The 13,071-nt window shown below is 43.6% G+C and overlaps 1 protein-coding gene across 6 annotated transcripts in view; it reads left to right on the top strand.

Moving 5' to 3' along the window:
- The first annotated feature begins 8,041 nt into the window (after nucleotides 1-8,041).
- Cnot6 (CCR4-NOT transcription complex, subunit 6) overlaps nucleotides 8,042-13,071 on the top strand; it is a 52,226-nt gene continuing 47,196 nt past the window's right edge. For 2 of the 6 annotated variants that reach the window (XR_015630310.1, XM_087570273.1), the window contains exon 1: nucleotides 8,042-8,291. The gene's annotated coding sequence lies outside the window, so the exon portion shown is untranslated. 6 annotated transcript variants of the gene reach the window in all.

The following is a 13,071-nucleotide window of genomic DNA, read 5'->3' as shown; positions in this document are numbered from 1 at the left end:
GTGAGGTACCAGTGGGTGACTTGCCAGTGGGTGACTTACCACAGGCTCCGGTAACTTCATGGAAGGACCCATACAGAGCACACAAACCCAAGGGTTCTTATGTCACCAAGGACACTGGTATGAAACAGCCTATCTTGAACTCCAAGTGTCCCCCATCGCCTCAGTCTCTTTTCCAGAGACCCCTGCCCCCCATAACCTCATTCCTACTATTTATAACACATGTTCAGAATGTGTTAGTGCTTGCAGTGGTCTGTGCAGAAGTTTAAAAGCCCTGGTCTGGTGAGACAATTTACCAGGATTCTGGCTGTTGTAGGTGGGTAGAACAACATAATCCAAGACAGAGGACAGAGGAGAGGGGACAGGTATGAGAGTGTGTGTGTGTGTGTGTGTGTGTGTGTGTGTGTGTGTGTGTGTGTGTGACTGTTTGAGTTCCATGTAAGCCTTTAGAACTCTGGAAGTCTAAGGACACTCAATGGCGGTGTTGCAGAGGAACCAGGCATATACGAAGGCAGGCATCTGGTAGGAGGTATAGGGATAGATGTAGCATGTTAGCATACAGTCACTGGGACAATCAATGCATAAAGGAGAAGTTTGTTCTAGCGTGCAGTAGCATCACTTGATAAAATATACATGCTCCGCTGCATAAAATCATGACAAGGATAAATAATAGCACATTGCAAATTTCAGAAGTGCTAAAGGAGCAGCTTTTAAATGTTTTCAGTTTTAAAATATGATAAGCATGTAAGGCCATAGATTCCATAACTATCCTGCTTTAATCATTCCCCATTGTAAACATGTATCAAATTGCCAGGCTGTGCCCTGAAAACACTCGGTTTGCCATTTGATCATTTTTAAAGTGTGCATGGCTTTGACACCAAAGACTCAGATTCTGTCTTCCTGAGGGAGCCTTCATTTTAAAACAAAACAGAAATGAAGCAGAAGTGGCCGCCGCCTTGTGGTGCTTAGTCAAGGATGTCAATAGCTCCACTTGGTGGCATTCAGGGGAGTTACACCTTCCTAAAGGGAGATTTCCCCTTCTTGGACCCAGACTATCTCTCCTGATATTCCTAACACTTCTGCAGGAGAGATTCTCACCTTCATCTTATTAATGGAGAAGGCAAGACTCAAACAGTGCAGGTGACATCTCTAAAAATAATCCCACATCTGAGACGCTGAGGAGAATCGAATCCCAGCTCTGTTGTCTGTGCCAATGGCTTATAAATCTTGCTGATAAATAAGACCATCCAGGCAGCCTTAGTGAACTGGTGGTGAGGCTGTTAGGACCACTTATGTGCATATGGATTTTTGCTTTCCTAAGCAAATATGTACTCACTACAGATGGAGATTGGATGATGCCATCAGGACAGGGAATGATTGGGACGGGGGATGGATGCTGGATGATGCTCCAGGTCACTATTCTCTAAACAACATACTACAACAATCAGTTACACAGCAACTACAATGTAATTGGTGTTGTAAGCAGTCTAGAGATAACATCTATGAGTAAATTAACATGAGTAAATGCACACACACATGTGAAGTTAGATGCCATTTTATTAAAAAGGCTGGAGCATTCTTGGGGTTGGTTATCTTGGGGGACATGTAACCTATTCATTGCTCTATGGAGGGGTGACTTTTATACACACATGAATTTATAAGCCTAGGAAAGAAAGAAGAGGAATATCTGGAAGTTAGAAACAAACTCTTGAGTATCAACTGACTTAGCTGTGTGCATTGGTTTTCTGCTGTTTTCTGAAAACCTCACAGAAATGAAAACCCAGGCATAAAGGTCCTAGGATCCCCTAAAACAAAGGGAATGGGATACCAGCAGTCAAAGTATCCCATAGTGATGGGAAGTGGGCAAGTAAGGCTGTGGAAATGCCCTTGGAGGTACTCAAGATTATCCAACCCGGTGCATTCTGGCATCCTTCCCAGCCTCCTGGCAATGCCCAACAGGGCCAACTTGAGAGAAAGGTGTCTGCAGTCTGTAATCCTTCTCTGTCCTGTGATGACAGTTGTCATTCAACAAGTCCTACCCCAACATCCTGCTTCTTTCTTCCACATAAATAACAACAGGAGGAAGAGAGCCAGCCATTGACACTCGAGGAAAACCAGCTTCCTGAAAAAGGCAGGCCAAGAAAGGAGATTCAAAGCTCTGACCTTCACAGTCACAGGGACAGTTCCAGAAGTGGGAAAAAATAAATGTCAAGGAAAGCTAATTAGAACCCACATGGAGATGAGAAGTGATGTCGAGTATTGTTTAGCTAAAAGATGTCAGCGCCTTAAATTTTCTCTCCTATTGGTTCCGAGAATCATCACAAATAAGTTAAACAGTTAATTTGTTCCATATTTCTTTGTATTCATGTTTCCCTATGTACAGAATGGCATGTGAGTTGATTCTGGGTTCTTTCTCTGTATTTATGTGTGTGTATATGCTGTGTATGTTTGTGTGCATGTGTGTATGTGTGTGTGGTGTGTATGTGTGAATGATACGTGTGTATGTGGTATGTGTATGATGCATGTGTGTGGTGTGTGTGTGATGCATGTGTGTGTGGTGTGTGTGTGTGCATGATGCATGTGTGTGGTATGTGTGTGTATGATGCATGTATGTGGTGTATATGTGTGTGATGCATGTGTGTGTATGGTGTGTGTGTATGATGCATGTGTGTGGTGTGTGTGTGATGCATGTGTGTGTGTGTGGGGTGTATGTGGTGTATGTGATACATGTGTGTGTACGTGTGTGTGTGTTGTGTGTGTATGATGCATGTGTGTGTGGTGTGTGTGTATGATGCATGTGTGTGTGGTGTGTGTGTGTGCATGATGCATGTGTGTGTGATGTGTGTGGTATGTGTGTGTATGATGCATGTATGTAGTGTATGTGTGTGTGATGCATGTGTGTGTGTATGGTGTGTGTGTATGATGCATGTGTGTGTGGTGTGTATGTGTATGATGCATATGTGTGTGTATGATGCATGTGTGTGATGCATGCATGTGTGTTGTGTGCGTGTGTGTGGTGTGTATGGTGTGTGTGTGTATGATGCATGTGTGTGGTGTATGTGTGTGTGTATGGTATGTGTATGATGCATGTGTGTGTGGTGTGTGTATGTGTATGTTGCATGTGTGTGTGATGCATGTGTGTGTGATGCATGTGTGTGTGGTGTGTGTGTGTGGTGTGTGTGGTGTGTGTATGTGTATGTTGCATTGTGTGTGATGCATGTGTGTGTGATGCATGTGTGTGTGGTGTGTGTGGTGTGTATGGGTGTATGATGCATGTATGTGTGTGGTATGTGTGTATGATGCATGTGTGTGGTGTGTGTGTATGATGCATGTGTGTGGTGTGTGTTTATGATGCATATGTGTGTGTATGATGCATGTGTGTGTGGTGTGTGTATGATGCATGTGGTGTGTGTGTGTGTGTGATGCATGTGTGCGGTGCGGGTACATATGGAAACTAGAAGAGGACACTGCGTATCCTGTTCTATTGCACTCTGCCATATTCCCCTGAGACAGGTTCTCTCACTGAAACTGGAGCCAGGCTGGCAGGGAGCAGGCCTTAGCAATCCTCCTACTGCTCCCTCCTTCAGCTCAGGGCTTACAGACATGTCTTCAGTCATGCTAGGCTATTTATGTGTATCCTTGGGTTTCGAATTCAGGTCCCTATGTTTTTTTTTTTTCTTTTTTCTTTTTTTTTTTCTCGGAGCTGGGGACCGAACCCAGGGCCTTGCGCTTCCTAGGTAAGCGCTCTACCACTGAGCTAAATCCCCAGCCCCCAGGTCCCTATGTTTTGACAGCAAGTCTTCTTATCCACTGCCCCAGCTCCCTGGGTTTGATTTTCCTGTTTGTTTTTGGTTCTGTTCATAACTGCAAAGGATGCTTAGGTGACATTTAACTTCCTTGGACTTCTATTTATGAATATTGGTTCTGTTAATAGACTGTGTGATTTATAAAGTCATGCTATATGACACGTCATGCTGTATGACACATATTTATGATGTGGATTAAATGCAGTTCATAGATGTAAAACCTTAGAGCAGCACTGGTTCCCAAGTTGGTGATGATTCTGTACCCAGAGGGCTGTGGGCAACATCTGAAGATATTTCTGGATGAAAGAACTGGCAGAGATGTTACTGGCACCTAGTGGGTTAGAGGCCAAGGAAGCTAAGCAGTCCATGATGTGCAGGGTGGCCGTCTACAAGAAAGACTTTCCAAAGCCCAGATAGCGGGACCCAACCATTAAATATAAGTCCTGTTTCAAAGCTTCAATGAAAGTTCTTTGCTTTATAGTCTATAGAACACAGCGAGTCCCTCGAGACTATCTTCTCTTCAAATATGCATGAAGCATTTATCAAAAACACTTTACTCAGCCATAGGGACATCTAAGTGAATTAAAAAACATGGGAGTTCTACTACTTCCTTACCATGAGGCAGTAACTGAGAAATTAACACAAAACTTAGCCTCACCCTGCTTCATCCTTGGCCTCTTGGAGCCCATGCATAATTCTAACATCAATCAGAAGTTCAAATCTCACGAATAACTTGTCTGCCTGTCTGTCTGCCTGTCTGTTTTTGTGTCTTTCTGTGTCTTTCCTTCTCCTCCACACTCCTCTTCTTCCTCCCCTCCCTTCTCCTCCTCTCCCCTCCTTCCCACTCCATCTCTTTCTTCTTCACTGGAGACAGGGTTTCCTTTATGTACCCCTGGCTGTCTTGGAACTCACTCTGTAGATCAGGCTGGCCTTGAAATTGCAGAAATCCCCCTGCCTCTGCCTCCTGAGGGTTGGGACAAAAGATGTGGACCACCATGTCTGACATAAATAACCATTTTCTAAAGGAGAACAGAAAGTGAAACAGTAATTCTGGAAGTAATGCAAATTAGAGTATCGGATGTTCAAAGTCCTTGAGTACTTCAAAACAAACAAACAAACACACAAACACACACCACCCAGGGGAATAACAGTCCTGTGACGTTTCATAAAATGAAGAAGATTGAAAACAAGAGAGATAAGTTTTCTTTCATTTGTAGAAAGAAAACGAGGAAGACGTAGTTACCAGGGGCGTAGGAGGAGGATTTCGTAAAAAATGAAATGAAATAATGAAACACAAACCAAATGTGGCCTCAATAAAAGCTGCTTTAAAGTTCCAATATGGAATAAAGGACACAAAACTCAGACTCCTAGTCTGACTTTAAAAGGAGGAGAAAAGCCAGAAAGGGAGGTAAGCAGCACTGGGCTGCGGAATGGGCTATGAGTACAGATCCACGGGGGAAAGGGCCGGGTGTGTGCTTCTGCGTGGGACCCTTGGTTCTCATGACAGGCCTGGGCGTCATCTGCAGATCTGCACAGAGGATGCTGCCAGTTCTGTTTAAGATGGATGTTGACTTTACTGACCTGATTTCAAGTTGTTCTTAAACACCCCATGAGAAATACAATAAAAGAATCATGAGAGGGGACCAACCCTCCCCCAAAGACAGAGAATGAAAGGAGGGACTCTTGAGTCATAATTGTCTTCGACTCCAAACCATATAAGCAAAGCTGAAAAAAAAATCAGATTAAACTTTAATATAATGAGTCCAGGGAGATGTCTCAGTGGGTTGGCATGAAGATCTAAGTTTGAATCCCCAGCAACCATGTAAGAAGTTGGGTGTAGCCATCCAAGAACCTATATAATACTAGCACTTTACATACACACACACACACACACACACACACACCCCTTCAAAATGCACATGCTGTCCTATAGCCAGTACTATACAATCAACCTGCATCAGCAGAGTGGTGAAATCACTCACCGCGCCAGCTGTCCTGTTGGGAGCACCCAAGCTGTTGTCAGAACTAAAGCCCACAAAGGGAGACAGAAGCCCACGCTAACCTGGGAGAGCGCACGCTGAAATAATACATTTAAGGAGGATTAAAGGGCCTCTCCTTGTCCAATAACCAAAATGGGAATGGTGCAGCAAAGAATCACTCATCAACCCCAGATCCAGGAAAACCACGAACTGCATCAGAGACGACCACCTGTGCCAGTACTAACACTGAACCAACTAACCTGTTGGGATGATATGACAAGGATGTTAAAGTACCCATCGTAAGAGTACATCAGCGGTCACTTACAAATTCTGTTGAAATAGTTTTTAAAAAAAAAAATCTCAACAAAGGAAAAGAAGCTCTGGTGGGGTGGGGCTCATAGAACTGGAAAACGCAAGAATTGCAGCTTCGAATCTTACCAATCACACCATGCACTATGCTCACCTGAGTTCAATTGTTGTCATACGGGTGACAGAGGAGTCCTTCAACTTGAAGACAGACTGAAGGAAGTTACTCAGTCTGAATAACAGAAAAAAACAAAACAAAACAAAACAAAAGACAGATAAAGAAAACTAAGCCGAGGCTTGCGGAATGATGTCATTTCTCCCCGTGATCTCACTGTCCATGGCTTCAGTTAGCCATGGTCAAGGGCAATGTGAAACATTTTGGGAGAAAACATCTTAAGGGGATAGTTCGCAGCCAGGTGTGGTGGCTCACACCTTTAGTCCTAGTACTTGAGAGAGGCAGAGGCAGGTGGATCTCTGTGAGGTGGAGGACAGCTTGATCTATAGATCGAGTTCCAGAACAGTCAGAGCTACACAGAAAAACCCTTTCTCAAAACAAAACAAAACAAAATAAAACAAAACAAAATCAAAAACCAAAAACCAAACAAACAAAAAAGAAAAACAAGTTTATAATTTTTAAGCTGTATGCCATTCCAAGTGGCGAAATGAAGCTACATGCTGCCTTGGTCCAGCCCAACCAGGATACAAAGCATCCCCTTGTCGTATCCTACCTGTCCATTAGTCACTTGGCGGACATCTTGGTTATCAGATGAACTGTTGTGGTATTACAGTGTTAAGTTCAGCTAACCCTTGCATTAATTAATTAATAACGGCTCCAATGTATAAACTTGCACAATATTTGTAATAACTGTCCACTTTTGTTGTTCGTTCTTTTATTTACCTCATTGTGTCTAATTGACCATTTAATTTATTTATAAATTAAGCTGTTTTATAGGGATGCATGTATGGGAGAGTAAACAGTATATAAACTGTTGTTCTAAAATCAGTGCTATTAAGTCTTAGAACATGACCCTGAGGATAAGGTATAGAAAGGAATTGATGCCGTAAACATTCTGGGAGGTGAGGACAAGATTTGAACCAGACACTGAATGACTATTTCCTTGGTGAAAGATGCAAGTCTACAGGTCTAAGAATGGGAGTGACTCTCAAACAGAAGTCCTAAGGAATCCATAAGACACATAATTAGACCTCTCAAACCAACCTAAAAATCTTCAAAGCAGTTGAGAGAAAGCAGGCAAGTCCTTACCAAAGGACAACTTGAAACTGGTAGGCTTCTCTTCTGAAGTGATGGGTAGGACGACCGGCACCCCTCAGGTTTCTAGAAGAACCAAGACCCCCAGGCCCTACACAGGTCAAACTGTTGTTATGGAATTAAAGGCGAAGAGGACACTCTGAGTAAAGGAAAACATGGGAACTTGCCGCTGTCATCCTGGGAGCACAAAAGTCCTTGGGGCCACAGAGCTCCAGAGAACCAGGAATGTTGAACACACAGGGGCCACTCCACAATGGAGGAGGTAAACATACCTTTTTTTTCCCACCCAGAGGGCTGGGAGTAAATATTGTTAATGATCTGGTGACCCTTTGCCTGTCTGTGGAGGCAGAGCTCACCTACCTTTTGCTATAGAGGCAGACCTCACCCAAATCCCCTACAATGTTTATCCCAGACTCTTGCTCCCTAGCTCTCAGTTAATAAGAAACATCCTTAGGGGGGATGACACATGTACTTTATAACCTGCTGACCTCTAAGCTAACTCAGTCAGAGAGCACACTAGATTCCAGGCCCTTTAGCTATAGAACCCACTGTCTTGGTCACGTGTACTTTGCAAATGAGTTTCTAAGTAGTCACACCTCAAGCTTTATTGAGCACCTGGAATTGGAATGATTGTTGCCTGGAAACCTGGAATGGGAATGACTGTTGCCTGGACATTTTTTTCCAGATTGCACTGTGTTTTTAAATATGCTGACAATGAACTGCCTGGCATTGGACTCCCTGAAGTCTGATCCAGGTTGACAAAGTCAATGTGAACCAAGCTTTCATTCTCATCTCTTCGTGGGTTGGCTTTGCTGCCTGGACACCTGCAGGATCCCCCTCATTGGCAGACCTTCCTTAAAAGAATGGCTAAGGGAAGCTCTCCAGAACTGAAGAAAATGGTAGCTGACCCTTCTAAGAGGAAAACACAATGAGGTGGGTAAACTGACTTAAATGTAACAGACTCTTCCCCACATGAGTTCTCTTACTCATGTTTTATGGTTAAGGTAGGATGGTGTGGCTCGTTGGTAGACCATTTATCTAGTACCCGAAAAGCCTCTAATTCCTCCTCTAGCACCCCACAGGACAAAGGATATAGAGGACAAAACGGCGGCAGTAGGTTGTGATAAGCTGTTTATGGGTATGATACAGCACAAGAAAACTACAATGGGGTACAACTGCAACTTTAGGGAAACACAAGGAAGGCCAAGCGGCCAATAGGGAGTCCTGGGAAAGCAAAACAAAACAAAACAGACAAAAAATAGGCTGACACACAGAGCAAACAAGAAAAATGCAAAACCCAAACGTTTAAATGACTGACTTAGTCGTAGCACTTCAATGGTTGTGCTAGATGAAGTAGTCTGGGGGCTGGCAGAGGCCTCAGTGGTTAAGAGTGTGCACTGCTCTTACAGAGGACCCAGATTCAGTTCCCAGCCTCCTTGTCAGGCAGTTCCAGGGGGATCCAGTGTCTCTGATCTCTGGGCATCTGCATTCACATGCACGCGGCCAATCACACACACACACACACACACACACACACACACACACACACACACACACACACACACTTAGAAAAATGAAATAAATCTTGAAAAGAGAAAGAATGATGGGTTAAAAAAAACACAGTTCAGGGGCTGGAGAGATGGCTCAGCGGTTAAGAGCACCCAACTGCTCTTCCAGAGGTCCTGAGTTCAATTCCCAGCAACCACATGGTGGCTCACAACCATCTGTAAAGAGATCCGATTCCCTCTTCTGGTGTGCCTGGAGACAGTGACAATGTAGTCATCATATATAAAATGAATAAAAAACAAACAAACAAACAAAAAAAAACCACAGTTCAACTATATGTTACCTATAAGACACAAATAAAACTGTTAAGAGTTTGAATATGGGGCTAGAGAGATGGCTCAGCGGTTAAGAGCACTGACAGCTCTTCCAGAGGTCCTGAGTTCAAATCCCAGCAACCACATGGTGGCTCACAACCATCTGTAATGAGATCTGATGCCCTCTTCTGATGTGTCTGAAGACAGTGATGGTGTACCTACATACATAAAATAAATAAAATCTTTTAAAAAAGAGTTTGAATATATGTCCCCCCACAGGCTTCTACAATGGGGGTTTGGTGGCTAATAGGCTTCTGGGAAATAATTTGATCCTAAGGACTCTGGTCAAAGCAATTGGTTTTTCTTTCATGGATTCTCGATGTGAAGTCTTGATGTGTTTGGAGGTGGAGCCCAGTTAGAGGACATAGGTCAGTAGGTTGTGCCCGAGGAAGATGTATCTTGTTCCCTTACTCTGCTTTCTCTCTTCTTAGCCACCATTAGGTGGATGAGTTCCTCTTCCACATGCTCATGGTCTCTGCTTCATGCCAGGCCCAAAGTGATGGGTCCAGTAGCCATGTACTGAAGCCTTTGAAACCATGAGCCACCATAAGTTACTTCATGTGACTTCGCCACAGCAACAAAAACTGTCAGAGTAAGGAAAGGGAACAGATGGGGAAAGATAAAGGAGGCCCAGGCTGAAATGGAGTACTTCGCCAAATATAAGATTTGTTCCTTCAAATAGAAGAGGGGCCACTTCACTGGTTTTATGGGCCAGTTGTACTCTCATCTAAAGATAGCACAAGAAAGAAAACCATGAATCCCTATCTCTCCTAACTTATGTAAATAAACGCATGAAAACATTGGCAGATCAAATCTAAGAATGTACAAAGAGGATGACATTCTTCCACTGACAGGGATCCATCCCAGTTATACAAGGTGTTTCAGTATCTGAAGATCAACAGGAAAAGTCCTATGACTGTATCAACTTAAGCAGAAAAGCTGAAGATATGTATTTGTGATAAAACACATATGAGAGAAACTCTGTGTCTGTGGGCAGGGGAGGTAGTAGCTTAGTTGAGTAAGTGTATACACGATTAGTGCATTAGTCAGGGCTCTGTAGAGGAACTGATTGAATGAATGGATGGAATGAATGAATGAGTGAGTGAGTGAAAGAATGCATTAAAGATTTATTTAATTATGTGTATGAGTGTTTGGCTTGTCTCTGTACCATGTGCGTGCCTCGTACCCAAGGAGGTCAGAAGAGGGCATCAGATCCTCTGATCCTGGAGTTACAGACAATTGTGAGTCCATGTGGATACTGAGAATCCTCTGCAGGAACAATTACTCTTAACTGCCAAGCTCTCTCCAGCCCTCCTGAATCTCAGTCTTCTTTGGAATCCTGAAGTAGGTTCTACTACTAGAGAAGAAGCAGCAGGTTAGATGAACTTGCCAGCGGGAATGAGGGCAAGCAGGCAAAAACAAAACCCCAAAATTTCATTCTTCCATGCCCTTTATATAAGCTGCCACCAAAGTGTGGCCCAGATTTAGGGTGTGTCTTCTGACCTCAAATGATCCAGATTTTAGAGTAAGTCTTTCCACTTCAAATGATCCAATCAACAAAATCCCCTGGGTGCCCAACCTTGGATTTTAGTTATTTCCAGATGAAGCCAAGCTGGCAGCTGAGATTAGTTATCATGCCTAGCATGTGTAAGGTTCTGAGTTTGATACCTGGGACCACACAAGCCAGTGGTGCTGCATGCCTATGAGCTGAGCTCGGGAGGAAGTCAGGAGGATCGAGTGCTCAAGGTCCCGGCCTGTGAGACTGTTCAATTGGTAAAGACACTTACTGCCCAGCCTGATGATCTGAGTTCAATCCCTGGGTCCCATATAATAGAAGAGAACGAATACACTCACGTTGTCCTATGACCTCCACACATGTGACATGGCAACCCCCCATAAAATAAATAAAAATGTGATTAAAATTAATAATAAAATGAAGAGGCCTAGAGAGATGGTTCAGTGGTTACGACCATAAATAGCTCTTCTAGATGACCCAAGTTCAATTCCCAGTACCCATGTTAGGTGTGGCTCACAACCACCTGTAACTTCAGCCCCAGGGGATCTGATGTCCTCTTCTGGACTCTGTAGGCTTATGTATTCATATATACAACCCTCCCCTCTCTTTCTCTCACTCTCTCTCATGAACATAATTAAAATTAAGTCAGGTGTGCTGGTGCATTCCTTTAATCCCAGCCTACATAACCAATTTCAGGCCAGCCACATAATGAGACCCTGTCTAAACCAAGCAAATGGTAAACGTAAAGAAGTCCAAGGGAATCTTTGGCTATGTAGCAAATCCACAGTCAGTGTGGGATACAGGAGACACTGTCTTAGAGTAAAAAAAAAAAAAAAGAAAGAAAGAAAAGGCCAGGGGAGGGCTCAGGGAGTGAAGGGCTTATCTGGAAGGCAGAAGGACCTATAGCCACATAAAATCTGCATGCAGTAATGTGATTCTATAATGAAAGTGGTTCTACTGCAAGAAGGACAAAGACAAGAGAATCCCCAGATGCTCATGGACCAGTTAGTCTGGCATACACAGCAGAGGACAAAAAAGATACCCTGCCCTACCTCAGACAAGGTGGAAGGAAAGACCCAATGCTAGAGGTGTCCTCCGACCTCTGGATCATGCTATGGCAATCTCAAGCCCACACTCACACACACAAACACATGCGTCTGATACACCATTACATGCACGCGCGCAAAGACAAAGAACCAAAACAAAACCCTCTCTGTTCTATTGCAGTCATTTACATACGAACCCTAGTCGTCTGGAAGATCAATAAGTGTTCTTAACCACGGACCCACCTCTCCATCCCCTAGTTATGCATTGAAATAGTGCACTCGATAACAAGATCCGGTGAGTCTGATGTCTGTTGTTTCACAGCAGTAAGCGAGTTAAAGTGGTATCTCACGACATCTCCAATGTGCTCTGATATGGGATGAAAATACTTTATAACCGGAGAGAGGTGGGTTTACAGTATTGCAAGTGCACTGAACGCTACTGAATTATATGTTCTGAAGTGGTTAATTTTTACACAATAAGAATCTTACTTTAGTAAAGGAAACAGTATTAACTTGAAGAGGAAAAACTGATTTTCCGAACAAACGGATAGGAAATGAAAACGCTTTGTTTGAATTTCCTCTGGTGATGGTCAGGGGTGCTGCTCGCCCTCCTGGGACTTGTTCCCTGTGCTTAGTTTCTCCTGCTGTTGAGAAAATAGTTCCACTCCCAGTTCCGGGTTACCATCGGTTATTGTAGGGAAGTTGCTGCATCGGGGGCTTGAGACAGCTGGTCACGGTGCATCTGTAGTTAAGAAGCAGAGAGCGACAGATGAATGTGTGGCGTTACCCAGCCTCCCTTTCCATTTATAGAGTCCAGGATCCCAAGAAGGAATGGTACTACCCACAGCGGTCAAGTCTTAGCCTGATCAAGGTAATCCATTGGCCTGCCTAGAGGCCCATCTCTAGAGTGATGCGGAATTTGGTCAAATTTACAACACTAACACACTGTTCTAGACTCTTTTTCTTTTGCTAATGTATAAAACTACAGACTGGGGGCTGGAGAGATGGCTCAGTGGTTAAGAGCGCTGACTGCTCTTCCTGAGGTCCTGAGTTCAATTCCCAGCAACCACATGGTGGCTCACAACCATCTGTAATGGGATCTGATGCCCTCTTCTGGTGTGTCTGAAGACAGCTACGGTATACTGTTATAATAAATAAATAAACCTTTAAAACAAAAGAAACTACAGACTGAATAAGCTATAAAGGGGCAGTGTTTTCTTCAGCTTGTGGTTCTGAACAATATTGAAGGGCCACATCTGGTAATGGCCTTC

The sequence above is a fragment of the Rattus norvegicus genome, chromosome 10 (genome assembly GCF_021556685.1).
Source record: "Rattus norvegicus strain SHRSP/BbbUtx chromosome 10, alternate assembly SHRSP_T2T, whole genome shotgun sequence".
Lineage (NCBI taxonomy): Eukaryota > Metazoa > Chordata > Mammalia > Rodentia > Muridae > Rattus > Rattus norvegicus.
Note: the sequence above shows the minus strand (reverse complement) of the source record. Positions and strands in the feature narration are given on the sequence as shown.